The sequence below is a fragment of the Pleurodeles waltl genome, chromosome 6 (assembly GCF_031143425.1).
Source record: "Pleurodeles waltl isolate 20211129_DDA chromosome 6, aPleWal1.hap1.20221129, whole genome shotgun sequence".
In the NCBI taxonomy this organism is placed as follows: domain Eukaryota; kingdom Metazoa; phylum Chordata; class Amphibia; order Caudata; family Salamandridae; genus Pleurodeles; species Pleurodeles waltl.
Genome location: NC_090445.1, coordinates 1,708,533,937 through 1,708,553,641, shown reverse-complemented (window position 1 = coordinate 1,708,553,641; position 19,705 = coordinate 1,708,533,937). Strand labels below are relative to the sequence as shown.

Below are 19,705 nucleotides of genomic sequence, written 5' to 3'. Positions count from 1 at the left end.
TTTGATTAATTTTTAAGTGGAGGAAAAGGGTACTCTAGATTCATTTTAACCTGATTTAAAAACAGGAACTTCACATCTAAATCAAAAGTGTTCGATTCACACCTGGTTATGTTCTTGCAGAAGCCACAATGAGGCATGGTATACGTACAAACCCACACATATCTTGTATTCTCAGCAGTTTCACTTACCTGACGCCCGCGTGACTTTGACCCTTGCTTTGACTGTCGGCATATTATGCACTTGTTCTGTTCACAGAAGGTTAGCTGGGCTTTCTTCCACAAAACTATACATTTAAGCAGTCACTTGTGATTAACAAAATGTACACAACATTCTCAGACTGCTGCTAAAATCGAAAACATCCTCCCTGCAGTCAGGCAGTGACCCCTGACCCGCCAGATCTGATGGGTGTAGTCCCCTCCTATGCAGTGACGATTCCATGTCTGGACCAAAGGCTTCGGATTATGCTTCCCCTCTTTTGCTGTTTATACTTAAAAAATACATAGCAGCCAATCAAAATAAACTTTCAATAAAACTACATTTTCCAGTATCTTAAAGTCCTCTGTGCCAGTGATGGTCCTCGCTGTAGGAAAGTACCCTTTTTATTTGCATGGTTACCCCTACTTTTTGCCTGCTGTCCGCGCGTTTTGACTGTGTTCACTGGGGTCCTGCTAACCAGGACCACAGTGACAGGACTCTCTCCCTCTAAATTTGGTTGCTTAGGATTTAGCACACCCCACAATTGGCATACTGGTGCCCCCATATAAGTCCCTAGTATATCGTACCCTAGGTATCCAGAGCATTGGGGCACCAGGGGTTCCCCATGGGCTGTAGCATGTATTGTGCCACCCATGCAAAATGTGTCTGCAGGCCTGCCTTTGCAGCCTGCGTGAAAAGTTGCATGCACCCTTTCACTCAGGTCACTGTAAGTCAACTCTGTGGTAGGCCTTCCTAGCTCCGAGGGCAGAGTGCAGGTACCTTTGTGTGAGGGCACTCCTGTATAAGCAGAGGTGCCCTTCGAACTCCAGTTCTATTTCCCTGGGCTTCGTAAGTGCAGGGAAGCCATTTTACCTGTGTACTGGACAACTGTGTCCAGCTATGTTATGGTAACTCCGAACCTGGGCATGTTTGCTATCAAACATGTCGAAATCCTACCCCAATACTGTTGCCAGTATTGGTTGCATGATTTCATGCACTCTGGGGGCTCCTTTTGCGGACCCCCAGCATTGCTTCTACCAGTCTTCTGGGGATTTCAGGGCAGCCTGCGCTGCTGCCTCCCCTCAAGACAGGTATCTATCCTCCTGCTGCTTGACCAGCTCAAGCAGAGGAAGGCAGAACTAAGGATCTCCTTTGGGAGAGGGAGGTAACACCCTCTCCCTTTGGCGATAGGTATTACATGGTTTGGTAGGGATACCCTCCCCAAGCTACCGATATGCTTTGAAGGGCACATTTGGTGCCCTCCTGCATTAATCTGTTTGCAGCAGCCCACGGACCCTGGTCCCTGCTCTGGTTCGAAACTGGTCAATGGATAGGGGAGTGGCCACTCCCCTATCAATCACTACCCCAGGGGTGGTGCCCAGAGGTCCTCCAGGCAGCCACTTGATTCTGCCATCTTGAATCCAAGGTGGGCAGAGGCCCCTGGGAGCATCTGAGTGGCCATATCGGGCAGGAGACATCACATCCCCCTCCTGATAGGTGGCAACCCTGCTAGGTGACCAGTCCCCCTTCCTGGGCTATTTAGGGTCTCCCTCCTGGGTGGGTCTTCAGATTCGATGTGCAAGATTCCAGCAGGACTCCTCTGCATCGTTTACTTCATCTTCTGGCCACCGGGACTGCAACTGGACCCTCCAGGAACTGACAATCTGAAACTTCTACAACGACTCCGCTCTGCAAAATTGTTTCTCCGGCTCCTTCCAGCAACTATAAAATTTCCCTGGCTGTGCATCCTCTGAGGGCGACTAGTCTTTAGCCTGCACAAGAAACAAGAAGCAAGAAGGAATCTCCCTTGGAATGAAGGAGTCACTCCCCTGCCTCCGCATGCACCAACTGCAACGACGACTGGCTGCGTGGATCCTCTCTCCTCAGGAGCTGCGTGGATCCTGCATCACAGGTGGTGGTCTGGAGTATGCCCCTTGGTCCTTTCTACCAGCTGTCCAACTTGGGAGACAGTAAGCCCTTGCCTCGTCTCGAAGGACAGTATCCCTGTGTTCTGCGACTCTTGCAGCTACCAAGACTTGTTTGTTTCTTCTCCAAGAGATCTCTAGTCTTGGTGTAGCCCTGGCCTCCAGCACTCTTCCCTGCATAGCACAGTCTCCTGCCAGCTGCTGCAGCAACGTGGGACCCCTCTCCAAGTGTGCTGAGTGGGCCCCACTGCGACTCCTGTGCCTGCTGCTTGAGGGTCGCCTGTTGGGGCTGCCTCCTCTTCTTGTGACTCCCAGCTGCTGAGGGTCACCTTGGACTCCCCTCCTTCGGCCAAGTCCCCTGGGCCTTGCTTGTCCTTTTCAGCCTTGCAAAACCTTCTTCACCGTCTCTCGCAATTGCCAAGGCTTGTTGGTGGTTTTCCAGCACCGCTGAATGACTGCATCACGACCGCTGACATGGGAAATTACTTGCATCACTTCTGGAACTCATCTTCTGCTCCCGTGCTGCACTGCTGACTTTCTTCATCCACCGTCGACCTGGTCTTTCATCCACAGAAGGGTGGGTAGTGGCTCTTGTCACAGCTGGACACTCCTACTCAAACGGGGCTTGGTCCCCTTCTTTTGCAGGTCCTCTTTTGCCAGGATCTACCTTTTGGCTTCTTCCAGTTTTGTCTGGGTCTTGCACGTTCCTTTTCCAAAGTTCTCCTGTGGGTTTGCAGCACTTCCACTTTCTTGGTTGGGGGGGGACTGTCTTTCACATTCCACTTACTTAGTATATGGTTTGTTCTCCCCCTAGGGCCTTCACGTTTTTCTGTTTTACTATTAACTGTTGCTTTCTGTGCTAATCACTGACTTCTAATTTGTATGTAATATGGTGTACTCGCCCCCTAGTGAACTATTGCCAATACTGTATGTTAGTATTTGTGTTACAGTGAAAAAGTATCTTTATTTTTGTAACACTGTGTAGTTCTTTCTTGTGTGTAAGTGCTGTGTGACTAGTGGTTTTGCATGTCTCCTTGCTAAGTCTTGGCTGCTCATCCAGGGTCAAGGGCAACAAGTTTTCATGTTAATTTTGTCCTTGGGACATGAAGCCCAGCCATCTGCAGCACAAACCCTTTGGCTGCCACTTAACAGAGCAGGGAACTGTTTGCAGTTGAGCTAATATGTGTCCATATACTAATGCTGTTTGAACTTGTATTTATGGTTCATTAATGAAAAACCTTCATTATTAGGGTGAGCGCAGTAAATAAACTTTTTACGGTCACACTGCACTACTGACAGTGGTTACAGTTAAAAAATAAAAAATGTACACACGTTTGAAAAGTTTAGCAATATGAGGCTTAGTATAATACTCCCAGAATGCTCTCTTATTAGATGCAATTGTTTGCAGAAGCTTGTAAGCGAGCATGATGATCTGCTTTCAAAATAAAATGTTTAGAAAAAAAATTGCAAGGAGGAAAAAAACATTTCACTACTTTGAAATTTTAGGTGCTATTTCTGTGAAGCATCATTTAGTAAACTTTGTTGATACAAGTCTTATATTTCCCCAAAATATTCCTAATGGAAAATCAGTGTAACCATTTTCAACAAGATTATGGGAAGCATGAAAATAAACAAACACTTGCATAGCCAACCTATCCAATATTTTTTGTGAGTCTTTTGGTTTAGTCAATCCGTGTCTTGTTTTGACGTGGCTTTTGTAACTCTTTATTGTTGTGGGTGCGGCAAAGCCCTCATCCTTGTAACAAACACTGGCAAAAAGAAAAAAAGTTTTTGGTCTCAAAAAGCACACATTGCCACCAGGGACACAGCACCTGCCCTGAATGATTCTGGAGGGGGCCCTCCTTGTTCTTTGCAGAGAGGCCACATCCAATTTTGTTACACCACTGATTGCCATAGTAGTCCCTGGCACTGAACAAAACCACTTTGTGTGCCAATATGCTCCTTGTGGAAGAGCAGAATGCGATCACTCACAGTAAAGCCAGCAGAAAGAGCGATAAATAGAAGTTTAATAAAAAGAAAATGTCTTTGTCAGCGCCAGACCTAATTAGGGACCCAGTTCTTAAAGTCACAAAAGTGCTCCCATGAAATGTCTTTTAATTAGTGGCTTTAATGAACTTTCAAGAACTTGCAGAATTAGACCAGGAAATCCTACTCCTAGAAAATATTTGTGAACTGTATTTTAGCACAAGCAAAATGCATGTGTAGATTTGCTCACATGAGAATCTGTTGAGCATTTACAAGTTCACTTTCCCTCCAACCACTTTTCCCAACCCTGGAAGAACTTCTACTTATGCCATTGTCAGGACTAAATTTCCATCCTTTCTCATTATGGGAAAAGATTAGAGAAGAGCTGGTGAAAATCCTTAAAACATGCAAGTTAGCAGAATCAAAGGCATTCCAACCCTGGAACTATTACTTACTGCTTCCTCCAGCCCAAGTATGTGGATCTGCAGAAAGATGGCAAAATAAAGAAATTGCTGTAGTAGGGATTGACATTACAAGTATTCAAGCCCTACTGTAGTAGTAGCCCTGACATAGTCAGAGAGACTATTATCATAGCTTTTCCATAATGAGATTGCTGCCATAATTTGTCGCAGCACTACATGGCACCAAAGGGCCAAGTATTTTTTTTTTTTTTTTTGTATAGGACAATTAGCTTTAAGAAGCAACCTGTCCTATGGACAAGTAGATATTTTAATAAATTCCACACCCCTGATACCTGGACCTGGTATAAGGTGATAACGCCATGGGTACTCACCACACACCAGGCCAGCTTCCTTCACTCGCCATATATATACTTGTTCCGGTGCCATTTTGTTCCTCTTTCTTTACTGCTACCGTAAAAAGATAATTGTCTTACTTTTGATATTTTCTATTGTGTGTGTTGCTTTCAGTGCTGTGGGCGATAGTCTCGTAAAGTCGCTGCCGGCATCCGATGGGGGTGCCTGTAGCGGGAGACGACGCACACTACTGTGAGGACTGTTCAGTCCTATTTTTAGCTCACCCTGCACGCATCCCTTATGCAGCAGACGTGTTCCCAGCTTAAATCGGGACGCGGGCTCCACGCTTCGGCTCAGCAAGACAGAGCCTGCTGCACTCTCCTAAAGCTTCCTGCTTGATGTTCAACGTGTGCGTCTTTTGAAACGTCTCCCATATGGCCTAAGCCAGGGCAAGTTCAGGAAATTACAGGTTTAACCTGAGGGGCCCATATCCTTGTTACCCTGCAATACCTTGCAGCTAGGATCAATATAAGCTCACATACTTATTCCTCATTATAGCCTCCAAAAAGCGACCTATTATAAATGGGCCACCCCCTTTAACCGTTTTTCTTGACATTTTAATTTACTGTCAATGGCCCAAAAGGACTTACCCGAAATTCTTCAAGATGAACTGCCTCTAGCTGGCGACATTGTCCACGCTTTGGACGCATCTGTTACACACTCAGTAAATAGAGCATTGGCAGTCGCACTACAAACTATCGTGCAGCAATTAAAAAGATACGTGCTATCTGTACCCCTCTTTTACTCTGGCCCCAATATTCTCCCCCTCCCCTGCGATACTTCAACAACAAGGAGACCAAGTCGCTCAATCCGCAATCCCACACAGCGACCATGGCATGTATATCCCAGGCCTTCGCCTCAGATCACTCTTACTCCTCGCCCAAAACGTCCACCAGCACTGCTTCCCTTGACTATCCCCAGCAAGACAGTGACATGGGGGCTTCAGGCTCCAGCAATTCAGATTCTGACAACGTTGACTCATACTGAGCTTCCAAACATCATAGTCAGTTCTCACAGCCAAACCTCATCCCCCTTCAAACACCTCACATCCTCGAATCCTCTCTTGACTTAGATCCAAAGTGCATTGTCCATCCCCGTTCCTTGGACTGGTCACCACTTCCACTGCATCAGACTATGCCCACGATAGATTGCGCAAGGCTTTCAACAGAGTTCAGAAATAGGCTTAGATCTGAATGTCCACGCCAAGACATCCCACACAGAGCGGCTGAAACCCCAGAGCTGGATGCGAATCATGTTACTTTCCTCAAACGCTCTTCCAAAGATCCCAAGAAAGGGATTGACAGATCCTGGAAGGCCTGCCAGGATAAACTTCTAGGTATTTCAGGGCCCTTATGTAAAATTTTTGACACAGCTGTGACCGTGAAACAATCCAACACTCCTGTTGACCCTGACATGTTAGTAGGCTGGGCCCAACGTGATTTGTCTTTTAGGCAATGCAAACTGCGTGTTATCTGTGGAGCGCAGAAGATCTATGCTCATGCGCATAGATCCCAAATTGACCGAATTTGTCAACTCAGAACCTGGACCTTTGCGTAATGGCATGCTTTTCGGTGACAAGTGTGTGAAAGATCTCAGAAAGTTCATCCACTCGTTTACAACTTTGGATAAAGCTCACAGCTCCATACAAAAAGTACTGAACCAATGCCTTTTTGCCTATACTGTCGTTTGAGATGGTGAATGCCTGGCGTCTTTGTCTCCCGCGGACCCCTGCCCTCCACCTCAACCGGAGGTCGTGGTTATTCTACCCAGGGCAGAAACACCTTTTATACGGCCAAAATATCGAGGAGGATGACCTCGTTACAACAGAGGCTCCTTCCGAGCACACGCTGGCTATAGCTCCGGAGCGAACGCCCAAGGTAAGTTTAATTTCACCAACATCTGTGATCTTGGCGGACAGGACACCGTTTTTTCTGGCCAATTTGTCTGTCCTGACCTCAGACCTGTGGGTCTTAGAGGCAGTAGTGCGTTTCAAACTAGACTTCTTCAGAGTTCCCCGACAAACTGTCTTCCCTCCCCATCTTCATTTTTCCCAAACAGATCAAGCCTTTATCCACCAAGAGATAAAACAGCTTCTTATGAAATATGTGATATGACCCTGCCTCCCGGAACCCTTGAGTGTTCTGTAGCAATATTTTCATAGTAATGAAAAATGAAGGAAGCTCTTGCCTTGTCATAAATCTGAAGGATTTCAACAGTTGGATTCTTGCCCCCTATTTCAAAATGGAGAGAATACATCTTTCTAGCGATATGCTTAGGGAAGGCGATTGGATGGTCTGTCTGGACCTGAAAGATGCGTACCTCTCGATTCCAATTTGGCAACCTCATTGTAAATTTCTCCAATTCCAATGGAAGGACCAGTAGTTTTATTTCCAAGTACTCTCCTTCAGCCTATCTTCCACCCCATGGTTTTTATACCAAAAATCATGTGCCCACTAGAAGAGACCCTCCGCCCCAAAGATATCCATCTCATAATTTACTTAGACAACACTCTCATAATGGCACAATAATTTTATACTGTCATGACTCATCTATATTGGACAATACAACTGTTACAAGATCTAGGCTTCATTATCAACAAATAGAAATGGGTACTTTCTCCCTTCCGTTGCCTAGAGTTTCTAGGTTTCCAGATCAACTCTCTGTCCTCCCTTTTATCCCTTCCGCCACAAAAACTGAAAACAGTCCAAAAATAAATTCTGTCCTACACAAGGACCAGTTTTGCCTCAGGACTTCAGCCAGGATTATAGGCCTCCTGGCATCCTCGATGCAAGTGATCTTACCAGCCCCTCTACACTGCAGGGCACTTCAACGCTTAGAAATACATCTACAGAATGGTATAGGGTACTGCAAACTCATTTCTCTCAATCCTGAGACAAAATCTGAGCTTCAGTGGTGGCTAGAGCACGTGTCTGCAGGGAACGGAAGAGGTATCTTCGGTTCCCAACCGGATGTCGTTCTGGAATCAGACACCAGTCGTTAGGACTGGGATGCCAGATGCGGCGACATCTCCATCGGGGCTCGATCATCCTAAGAGGAATCCCTATTGCACATCAACTGCCTAGAGCTCTTGGCCAGTTCTGTTACAATTCAGACATTAGCACCCCTCTCCAAGTTCTGCGTTCTGCTGAGGATGGACAACTTCTCAGCAGTCTGCTATATCAACAAGCTGGGGGGAATACATTCCCGAATCCTGACAGATTGCAAAGAACTTTTTTGCCAATACTGCATCCAACATCATATTTCAGTGACTGCGGAATATCTCCCAGGCCAATGCATTGTGGTGGTGGATTGGAACTCGAGATATCTCAGAGATTCCAGCGAATAGAAGAGACTCCACTGAGTGTTTCAAGCTCTTCAGGATGGATGGGGACCGTGCCACACAGATCTGTTTGTATCCCACTTCTCACATCAACTGCCCCGGTTCTTCTCATCGAGATCAGACTCACTAGCCAGAGCCACGGATGCTTTCGTTCAGCAATGGAACGGTGATCTGCACTACGCCTTTTCCTCCTGATTTAGAGGGTGGCAGCTCAAGCCCTCAGTCAACAAGCAGCACTGATATTGATCACACCGCTTTTGGAGAGCACAGTCTTGGTTCTCTGTTCTGTTAGAAATGTGTCAAGATTGTCCGGTGTTGATACCCTCTGTGCTGGACCTATTGACGGATCTGATGGGTCGCAGGCATCCTCTTCTTCAGCAGGCCAACCTTCAACTCGTAGCCTGGTGCATTTCCGGATGAGATGGTTTGTGCCGAACCTTTCAGAACAAGCTTTCAATTCCATCTCCGCATCTTGGTCTGAATCCATTCACAAGAGATATGCCTCAGCTGGTGAAAGTGGTTGGGTTGGTGCGACTCACAGGGTGTGGATCCCCTGGGGGCACCTGTTTCCGTTGTCATCACTTTCTTAGCAGAAATGGATTCCAGTGGACTTGGTTATTAATCAGCCAACAATTATCGCTATGTCATTTTAGCAGGTCATGTTTTTATAGAAGGCAAACCTATTGGGGAACACCCTCTGGTAAGTTGTCATGAGAGACATCCGCCTATCTAATCCTCCCCTTCCAAGAAATTCGACTTTGTGGGACATCAGCATCATTCTAAAATTCTTGCAGCATTGGCCATGTAACGCTGATGTGTCTAGAAAACAGATTTCAGCCAAATTAACTCTCCTATTATGTTTTTGGTATCCTGTAGGGGAGTTTCAGATGTCAAGGCTTTTGACCTTTCAGGTTGAGTCTTTTCCCCTGATGGGGTCACGTTTTCCATCTTGAGGCACACACCGACATATTTTCTAAACAAGTCACCTATCCTAGTTTCCCAGAAAATCAGAAACTTTTTGTGTTGATCATTGCCTAAAGGAATATGAAGACTACACAAGAGAATTTCAACAGTCTGATGGCGGCAAATTCCAGATTGCCCTTCAGGAACCCTTTCATCCAGTGTCTTCCACCACATTAGCTCGCTGGATGAAATGGATTCTTGCAGAAGCGGGCATAGACACACCCATATTTGGTGCACATTCAGTAACAGGAGCCATGGCTTCTAAGTCATTCAACTTAGGTTCACAGTTACAGGACATTATGAAAGCAGCAGACCGGTCTACTGATACTATATTTAAACATTTTATTATAAACCAATTCTAGAAGTTGCTTCATTAGTTATACAACAGCTTTAAACAACCATAATCCGAAGCCTCCGGTCCTGACATAGAATAAAAAAAATTCTAGCTAATGGGTCAAGAATTTTAAATTGAATTAAGGGCACGGAGGTGAGGATTATCCCACTCAGTCATCCATCATTGTCATTATATAGTCATATTTACATAAAAACAACAATGTTAAGTGTTTTTGATATTTTCCCTCCCAAATTGTGCAAGTGAATTATGATGAATTATGTGTCAGAGTCTTAGATATTACTAGGTCCTCTTCTATTTTATTCTAGATTCTGAACAAAAGAATGGTTGGAGAGATGCAGTTTTCTCTCCCTATTTGGCATTTCCAGACCCTGTTGGTCATCCTTTGAAGTTGTGGTTGCTCACGTTCCGTTGATATGAGCAATGGGTCTAGTTTTAAGGCCTGTGAACGTTGTCTGAAAACTCAAGTTCAAGAAAATGGAGCTGGAGCAAATATATATATATAGCGAGCACCGTCATTGGCGAAGAGTACATGTCTATATGATATTGGGAAATGTAGTTTTACTAAAAGTTTGTTTTGATTTCCTGCTATATATTATTTTTTTTATTTTATTTTTACAGTTAACAGCAAAGAAGAAGCATAATCCTCACCTCCGTGTCCTTAATAGAATTAAAAATTCTTGAGACGTTAGCTAGAAAAGATTTTATTGCCTGCCAATGCTGGGACCTGCTCAGTGGGCCGGGCTGCAGGACGGCTGATGAAAGCATCCTGCCTGCAGACACTGTGCCACACTTGGGCATGATTCATGATATCAGTGCTGGAGGTTACACAACCAGACTTTGCCTGCCCATGGACTTAATGTGCGTCTCTGGCAGTGGTGGGCACAGCAACGAAAAGCAAGCTGCTGTCTGTCAGTCTCTGACTCTGGACAGTCATATCAGACCCTTCGTGGTCACAGTGGCGGTGGCACCTTGCATGAAAACAACATGCAAGTCTCCACCCTTGATCGTGCCGCACACACTGCTGGTCGGAATTGCTAATGCAGGGTTGACTCGATTAATTGATTCACCCGCGGGCAAGAGTTCCTTTACCATGTACCGCAGTGTGTTAAGAGTTAGTGTTATAGTACTATGTAAACGTTAAAGCACATGGAGACAGGTCAAAACAATGCCATGAAGAGGTAAACATGTAACAAGAAAAAAAAAAAGTTACAATAAATGCATTGTTCCCAGGATGCGTTTCAGCCAGCACACATGCACATAATCTAGTGCTTAATTTGAGCCGGTGGTTTCTGGTGCTTGGCACCAGCACTTATGATAGTCTCCCACATGGTGGAGCCGTTACTCTGATTTAGAGATGAGCACAACAACAGTGTGTTAATTAAATCAGTATGCATTAAAATGGCTAATACTTGCCACCCAAGCCATTCTTATAGCTTTTGGGGGCTGAAATCTCAGAATTGTCACACTCCTAGGAGTGTGATGGTTAGTAGTTGTGTTGTTACTGTAATTGGGCAGTGCAAGCGGAACTGGCCTCTCGATGAGGGGAAAACACACACACACACTCTCTCCCCGCCCCCTAAAATTAGACACTAATAGAACACAAGCTAGAAGTGTTGTATAATCGGGCTTTTCCAGAGTCTTTCACCAAGGATATCTTACTGGCTCCTTATGAAAACTAGAGCATATTTCAGCAAATCAATTTATAATAATTTTATATGCCACTACAGATGGCGATCTATTAAATTCTGAGCCCAACTACTGCTGAAATCATTTTGAATGCAGAAGAAGTAAGTGACAGCCCTCGGCTGTCTGGCTCGTTTAAGATTTGCTCCATTGAAAGCCTTTCATTTGAGACCTCTGAGCTCATTGTTTTGCCAGTGTGTCTTATACCCTTTATTGATCAGTTGAGTTTTTCCTGAAATAGCTCTGTTAGTATGATAACTTATAGATATCAGTGGGACACATGTCCTCTGCATCGCTTTGCGCCATCCTGCCTTTCTCTAGTGTGCTCTCTTTTTTGTCTCCTGTAGCTGCAACAGTCAGCAAGCCCATTGGGGGTGCTTCACCATTCACTCCCCCCCCCCCAATAGAGTGAGCCTTCACTGCTTGGTTTCCTTTCGCTAGAGAGCATGGACCAATAGGGAATCAGTTAGTTATTCAGTTAGCGGGCACCAGTCGAGTGGTCCTTGGGCACCAGCAGTAGCCGACAGTATGACAGGGATGCTGCCCTGTGACCTCTGACCGCCGCATACCGCCTAACAGTTGGCTGTATGATGATAACATAAATAGTGTTCTCTGGTTCTTATGCTGTTTCTGACAGTGAATGACACATGCATTTGTATTCATGTGCACTGTAACGAGCTCTACAGGTGGAGATTGCACAGGTGTTGTCAGACCCCTCTCCATTGGCTTGTGGTTTCAGCAAACGGTACACATTAACTCTCTCCTTCCCCACTGCACCCCTGACTATTTACTGCTCACATGCTGATGCCAGAAGTGTCTTAGACCAAATCATTATGGGTCATAACTCTCCCACATTGGATCGCTGCAGGGCCTGCTTCAGAGTGTTGGAGGTTTTATGACATTTGGCCATTTAACTCTTGTAACAGTGGAGACCAAGAAGCTGCCAGGCCTTCGTATCATGAGTACCTGGTGGTATCCAGGAGGCCCTTCACATTTTCTGGGATATGACGGGTCCACAGGGCAGATCCAGTGAAGTCAAACATGGCAGGAGCAAGTTACTCCTCCAAGAGCTGAGAGCATTATTCTGCATTTCTCTTTAGTCCTGCTTCTTTGTAATCATTAAATAAAATGTTAAAAGCTCAAGATCAACATCACTGGTGCAGATCCGGTGGGATGACAAAAACCTGCCCAGAATTATGTGCCATTATTTTGATCCCAAATGGATTGGACTGATCCGAGACAATAGGATTGCTCTTGGGATAGCTAGGTATATCATTTTTATGAGCGAGCACAAAGTGCTCCGTCCATTCTGTAATCTCTCTTTGGGCTTGAAACCACGTCCATGCCACGTCAGTCACTTACATTGGTTTGTGGGCTTGCCTTTTAAAACCAGCTTGCTTTCATTTCTGAAAGGCATGCATACGTCATGCCTTTGCTGGTGTTTAGCCTCCCTACACAGCACCGGTAAAGTACCAAAAACATACGAGGCTCGATGTTTTCAGCCTGGAGTCCGGACTACTTTATCTGTTTATTTTCCACGCAGCTTTACAACGCTAATAGCTCTAACTTGAACAAATGCGAGACCCGTTGCATTGAAAATGCTTGTTTAAGGTTCTGAGTAGGCTTTGACCAACCTTAAATTGGGGGCGGGGCGTTTATTTGAGTTATCTTCATCTTCTGCTACCGAATCCAGCTGATACGATCCTGCACCAATTAGGAAAGCGTGGGATGAGTCTTTTTTGAAGGTCGTAGGAAAGTCCTGGGTTACTGGACTGCATCCTGTGTGATGCCATTGTCCTGTGGCCTCCCAGGAGCACCAGTACTGGTGCATTCTAATTGAATACCCCACTTACTTTCTGTGGGCTCTTGTCTCGCACTAGCACTACTTTACTTTATAACATGGCGAGGCTTAGAAGCTCGTCAAAAGTTTGGTACAGGGAGTAACACATAATGATATGAGTACCAATTCAGTTTTATAACTTGAAAGGAGAATCAGATTTTAATGTAGACAGGAAAAAGGCCCTGGAGGTCCACAGCTCAGCGACTCAATCCGAAGCCTCAACTGCTGAGTTTCTAGCCCCCCTCATGGTCAAAGGTCTCTGAACCTAAACCACAGTGAGCTTACTGTGTGAAGCCATTGTGATCACTGCACTTTCCATCCGAGACCCAGTGTTCGTCAGTGGTGGGAGTGCGGTCCTTTCAGGACCAAATCAGTGATGGCTTCATCTTGTTGCTTTGTGTTTCTGAGATTTTAAATATCAGCTAAAGTGATATAATTGCACCATTATGACGTCTCTTTGGGATACCTGCCTTTAGAGAATCCCTTGAAGTTAGAGAGCTGGCCCAAACTCTTGTGGAAGTCGGCTTGTTCAGCCAACAAAAGTAGACTATACTAGATGCAAAGACAAGCCAACCCCCTGTCCTTCTGGGACTGGGTGAGGAACAAGGTGGGTGCCCAAAGGGTCCATAACTGGTCTGCTACATTCCAGTTTCAGTGAAGACAGGTGATGCTGCTGCCTCACATTGCAGAGGATGTTGATCTTTGGTCTGTTGTTTCTTCTCGTGGGCTGTGAGGATCTCGCAGCTTTTGGGTGGTTTACTTTTGTTGAGGCATCTTTCTGGTGCAGAAAGCTTGCTTCTAGGACCAGGGTGCCTTATCTTGGATGACTCTGCCCTGCTCTGTGCAGGCAAGTAAGATTTTTCTTTCCACTAGCCACATCCGTGCTTATGTAGGAATCTGAGTTGAGCTAATTTTGCATGGAGACCAGCAACAAGCAGAAGTTCAGCTCTGGACTGTAGGGAAATGAGCCGAATATGTCACAGTTGTAGCTCAGGGCTTTCATTGTTTCCCATCACCGCATTGAGACAAGAGTAGCCACCCTCGCTTTGGAGTGGGTACACTTTGGGTGCCTCGTTCATAAGATACTAGACTTGTGACTAGCATGGCGGTTAAAGATTATCATCTCGAGTAATTATTTGAGCCCCTGGAGGAAAAAATCTTGGCTCATCACAAATAACCGGGTTGGTGGTGCAGCTTTTCATGGCCTCAAAACAACACTTCAGCTCATTCAACAGAAAGCATGCGTAAGCCACTTCTAGATCGTACAGGAGCTGCACGATTCAACATGCAGGCACAATTGCAAACAAACCGGGAAGCAATGTTTCTTTTCAAAAGCAAACTTTAATCATTAAACAAAAGTTTTTAAAAAAAACAAAACAAAAAAAACGAGAATGGTGGAGCAGAAATGTAGAAATCCTACATTTAAGGAGCTGACCATCGCCAGTAGGGTCAAAAGTGTCAAAGTTCAAAACAAGCATTGGCAAAGCCAATAGATGTTGGCAACGTTAATGCACTTGTGTATATCAGTAAAAACAGCCACAGAGCCGTACACAAATACATTTACATTGCCAGCGCCTATAGCTCTTGGATTGCCAAGACCTATTGGCTTTGCCGATGCTTGGCTCCTCTCCCCTTTTCATTTCTTCTTTTTATATTCAGCAGATTAGACAGGCGGGTTGCTGTTTCCATGATGCAGAGGTTTGCAGCACACCTGCACCACATACAAGAAGCCTTGTCAAAACCCAACACAGACTCTTGGAGGCAAACTCTGCTGTGGGGAAAAAATGTGAACGCGAAACAGGGAACAAGGCAGATTAAGTGCTGGACTATGGAAGTAGAAATACTACGAGTTTATTTTTTTTTTGATGTAACAACGACGTGCATACTAGAAACCAGGATATGCAACTATGTGCCCTGCATAGACAGTCACCCATCATAAACCATTGGATATGGAAAGCACCTATATACAGCTATCTGGTACACAGACCTGGTGTCTTTTTTTTCAACATATCGCATATAGAAGAAAATAAATACAGTGTGAATGGAAAGACACGTCAGCGGCATTTCGACACATCATTGCTGTAAACTTTGTCTCTAGCAGTCTCGAAGCAGGAAATGTTGATGTTTCTGTGCATACGATCTCCTGCAATAGAGTGCAAATTGGTGTGAGAATGACATTATACGCCTTCTCTTTGTCAGAGAGAGGGAGAGTAAAAAAAAAGTCTGACATAGGTGGTCTTAGAGGCAAGCACGCTGATCTGGAATCCCTTAACCAGGCTCAGTCTGCTTCACACAGCACCTCAGACCTTACTCCACTCAAGCGCCTTCAGATATTCCTTTTCTTGTTTAACCTCTTCAGATGACTTGCTGTTGTGGCCTATGCTCATTGCAGGCAAACGGGTAAATTGCGGACGTGTTCTTACTGTTTCGAAACAGTACACAACCGTATGCTTGTTTTTAAGGGTGGATGTTTTGCTCTCCTGGTTAAAGGGACTAATTACAGTGCTGCTTCTGGTCTCTCCTGAGCTGGGCTGGGGACGACCGGGTAAAATTTTATCTTAGTCTGCTGAGACGCCAAAAAACCTGCGTGTAAATCTGTGGATAAAAGGGGCAGCGAGACGTAACCAGAGCTCCTAACGTGAGGCCGGGCAGTCACCCATATGAAAACAAAAAAGTGGTCCCAGAACAATGCAAGAAAATGCCCACTGTGAATGTTTAGTAGTAGCTGGGAGGTGTGCTCAAGGGGGGGGAGGTGTCGGCTGTGGCTAAACCCCTGAAGGGGCATCATGTATGCATGCCCTTGCCAAATGGGGGAAACGGAAAATGTAACCATGATGATGCCAGCACATGGCAAGCCCATGGGCAGGCTGAAGCCCTCGATGTAGATACAGCATGTCTTGGTTCAAAACTGCGCATGTGTGCCGTCTAGAGCCGAGACCTAATGACAGGCTAACCAAGTGGGATACTTGTATTCGGGCCACACTTAAAAAAAAATTAAGCTGTGCCAAGGACAAAGACAAAGTATTACTGTGACCTCACCCAAACATTGAAGGGTTTACCTTCTGGGCTGCCATAGAATCATTTCTCTCCTTGATGTTCTTGTGCTGAGCCTGCTATGTCTGCTAGAAAGAGGCATAAATGTGTGTAGTAATTAGGTGTGTCACACACCTCGGGCAGAAATTGAAAAGTAGAAGTGTAAGGGAGCCTTACAAACTAGAGACTTTTTTTCTTTTCTTTTCACCATCTTCTCGCTTGGTTCCATTAAGGCCCAGAGTTGGAACTCCTTCCAACAAATGGGGACATCAGTTGCTTAGGCACCCCCTCAAAGGAACCAGAAGCTTCAGAAGTTTCATTACCTTAGAGTGGTCCAATGCTGTCTTTTTAAGCTCAAGCACCTGATCTATAAAGATCAAAACAGCAGTCTTCACCTTGTAGGCAATTTACAGAGCACCCAGAAGGAGCTCAAGGTCATCCCAAGTGACTCATTTGGGTGTCAGGGGAGTTACCCATACCTCCACAAGTACTTAACCAATTTTGATAACCTTGGTCACAAAATGTATATAAAAATCTGAAGTATTTTTATAAATTGGTGTTGAGTTATTCCTTCAAATGTGTGAGTTGCATGATTGATAATGTGAGTACAACAAATGCTTTGCACTTTTCCAAGATTGGCCTAACTGCTCGACCAACCTACCATATAATTTAGAGCATTAAGTGATATCGTTTTTACCTCTGTAAACCAATGTGTGGTTGCCTGGACCCCCTGCACTGTGTGCCAAGCTTTGTTCACTACATAGTGGGCCAGCCTCCTACACTTACACCAATGGATCATAGGGAAGATAGATGTCTGTAAACCCAGGCAAAATCTGTTTGAATTTTCTCCAGAAATGATCTAGATGAGGTGAACAGTAGGTTGCAGAAAGTATTCTTAAAATTGTGGTACTCCTTCTGGATTGCAGGAGTACTAAGGGCCTGATTCAGAGTTTTGCGGATGGTTTACTCCTTCGCAAACGTGATAGGTATCCCATTAGTCTTACTACAAGTGGCATAGGATGTAATGAATGTGTAGTAATGTAGGCAGGATATCAGTCATGTTTCTGACAGAGTAACCTGTCATTCAGACTCCAAATCAGGCTGTAAGAGTCCACATCTCTGCCTTAAATAGGGCATACGGTTAAGAAGAGTGAGGCATCATCATTGTGACATGGAGCACATTCCACTATTGGGGAGCCACTAGGAGTTCCCTCTGGAGTCAGCTGAGTGCAGCATTTTAGACCAAGAGCCCTTCCCTCACCTTGACTAGAGATAATCTTTTGTTTCCCCCACTGCCTTGCCATTCTAGTTACTGGATAGCTACCAAGTATCCAGACTCCGGATGGAAGTGGGCCTTTTCTTCAACTACAGGGATGTGGAATTTAATAAAATATCTAATTGTTGATGAGACAAGTTTCTTTATAAATCTACCTGTCCTGTAAAAAAGAAATCTACTTGTCCTTTTGGTGCCCTGTAGTGTGGTGACAAATTATGGCACCAGTCTCATTATATAAGAGCTTCTCTGATTATGCCAGGGCTAATACTGTAGTAGGGCTTGAATACTAGCAGTTTCCTTATTTTCCCTCCTTTCTGCAGGTCTACATACATGGGCTGGGGCTAGTGGTAATCAATAGGTCCAGGGTTAGTATGCCTTTGTGAGTCTGTGCAAAACTACTGACTTGTATGTTTTAAGGGTTTTCACCAGATCTTCTCTAATCTTTTCCTATACTGAGAAAGGTTGGAAATGTACGCATTACAAGGGTCAGAAGTAAAACATCTTCCATGGTTGAGGAAAAAAGTGGTTGGAGGTGAATCAAACTATAAACGCTCAACAGATTTTTGCATGAGCAAAACTACACATGCATATTTGCTTGTGCTAAAATGCAGTTCAGAAATAATTTCAAGGATTATGGTTTTCTGGTCTATTTCAGTAAATTATTGTGAATTCATGAAATATGTAAATCTGCACTAATGCAAAGACAAATTCCATGGTTGCACTTTTTGTGAATTATTTTAAGAACTGAGTAGTGTTGTTCAGTGCCCGCAGCTAGTATGGCAGTGTGTGCGTTTTGAGACCAATAGATATTTTTGCTTTCTGCCAATGCTTGGCAGAGTAGCGAGGGCCCTGCAGCTCCCACAGCAATAAGGTTTTACAAAAGTAATGTCAAAACAAGACACACATTGACAAAACCAAGACTGACCACCAATGTCAGACCTATCCGCTTTGTTGTATATTTTCACTTTTCCCATAATGTTGAAACTGTTTACACCGACTTATCGTTATGAATATGTCTTTCAAGTAGTAGCATGCATCAGCACATTCTACTGCATATAGAAATGGTTCCTAAAATTTCACAGTAGTTTATTAAAACTTTCCTAGTTGCAGTTTTGTTGTGAACATTTTATTTTGAAAGCAGAGAATCATCAATGTTGCTTGAAAGCTCCTGAAAATGTTTGTATTTATTCATTCATTGTAATTTTTTTTTTTGTTGTTATATATATATATTTTTTTTTACTGGAACCACTGTAATGTAGTTCAAGCTTACAACATTTATTTAGAATGCTCACCCTAATAATAAAAGTTTTGCATTAATGACACATAAATACAAATTCAAATGGCATTAACATATGGAGACACATTTCCACAACCACAGACCATTTCCTTCTCTACTTCATAATGTGGTACTGTAAATTGGCAGACAAAGGGATTGTGCTGCAAGGGGTTGGGCCTACTTGCCCAAGGATAAAATAAACCTGAAAACCTGTTGTCCTTGACCCCAAACAATGTCATGGGGCTATAGGAATACCACACTTCTGAACTAAGCCCAATCCTGAGTTAAATCTGCTGATTACTTTAAACACATGGACCTAGCGGTACAGGTTTTATGTGTGAATCTAATTGAGCTTCAAAGGACACTAAAGGACAATTGGCACTTGTTGGTTAATGAGGGGGGTCTGTCCATTTAGTGTAAAATCGGAGATTGTGACTTCACTCTGTGGCTTCCCGTATGTGATCAGGTCTGCCCTTTACACTTAAAGTATTCAAGGTGGAGGTGTGCAGATCGTTGCCCACTTTAAAATGGAAACAATATTTAGAAAATCCAGTAGGCCTGAGTAACTAAACATTAAGGAAAAACCTGTAGACCATTGTTTTCTGTATAAAATGCATCCAGGAGATAAATTATTTAAGGTTTGTGCTACATAGTACTTTTTATATATAAAATAATCCCTGCTGTATTGCAATACTAGCACTCTGTAGGAGGTGGAATGATGCACTAAACAGCCAGTAGTATGAGGTGAGAGAGAGCCATCTCAAGATTTAAAGTTCCACTCTGTACATTGTAAAGAATTGATTACAATAGGTTTTACAGACTGCTAGGTTGTCAACCTAGACATATAACCAACCCTTGAACTGTCATCTCCTAGTAGTGTAATGAAACTTGAGCACTCTTCCCGCCCCCACTCCCCCTGCAAAGTACATTGGGGAGGGAGGGGGGGGGGGGTGTGGAGTGTCAGGGTTGCGACCCAGTCAGGAGCTCTCAGCGCAAGGGCTGCCTGTGCAGAGGGGAC

General features: G+C 44.4%; 1 protein-coding gene across 2 annotated transcripts in view; it reads left to right on the top strand.

Moving 5' to 3' along the window:
* PFDN6 (prefoldin subunit 6) overlaps positions 1–19,705 on the top strand; it is a 49,571-nt gene that overhangs the window by 13,213 nt on the left and 16,653 nt on the right. The window lies entirely within an intron of this gene.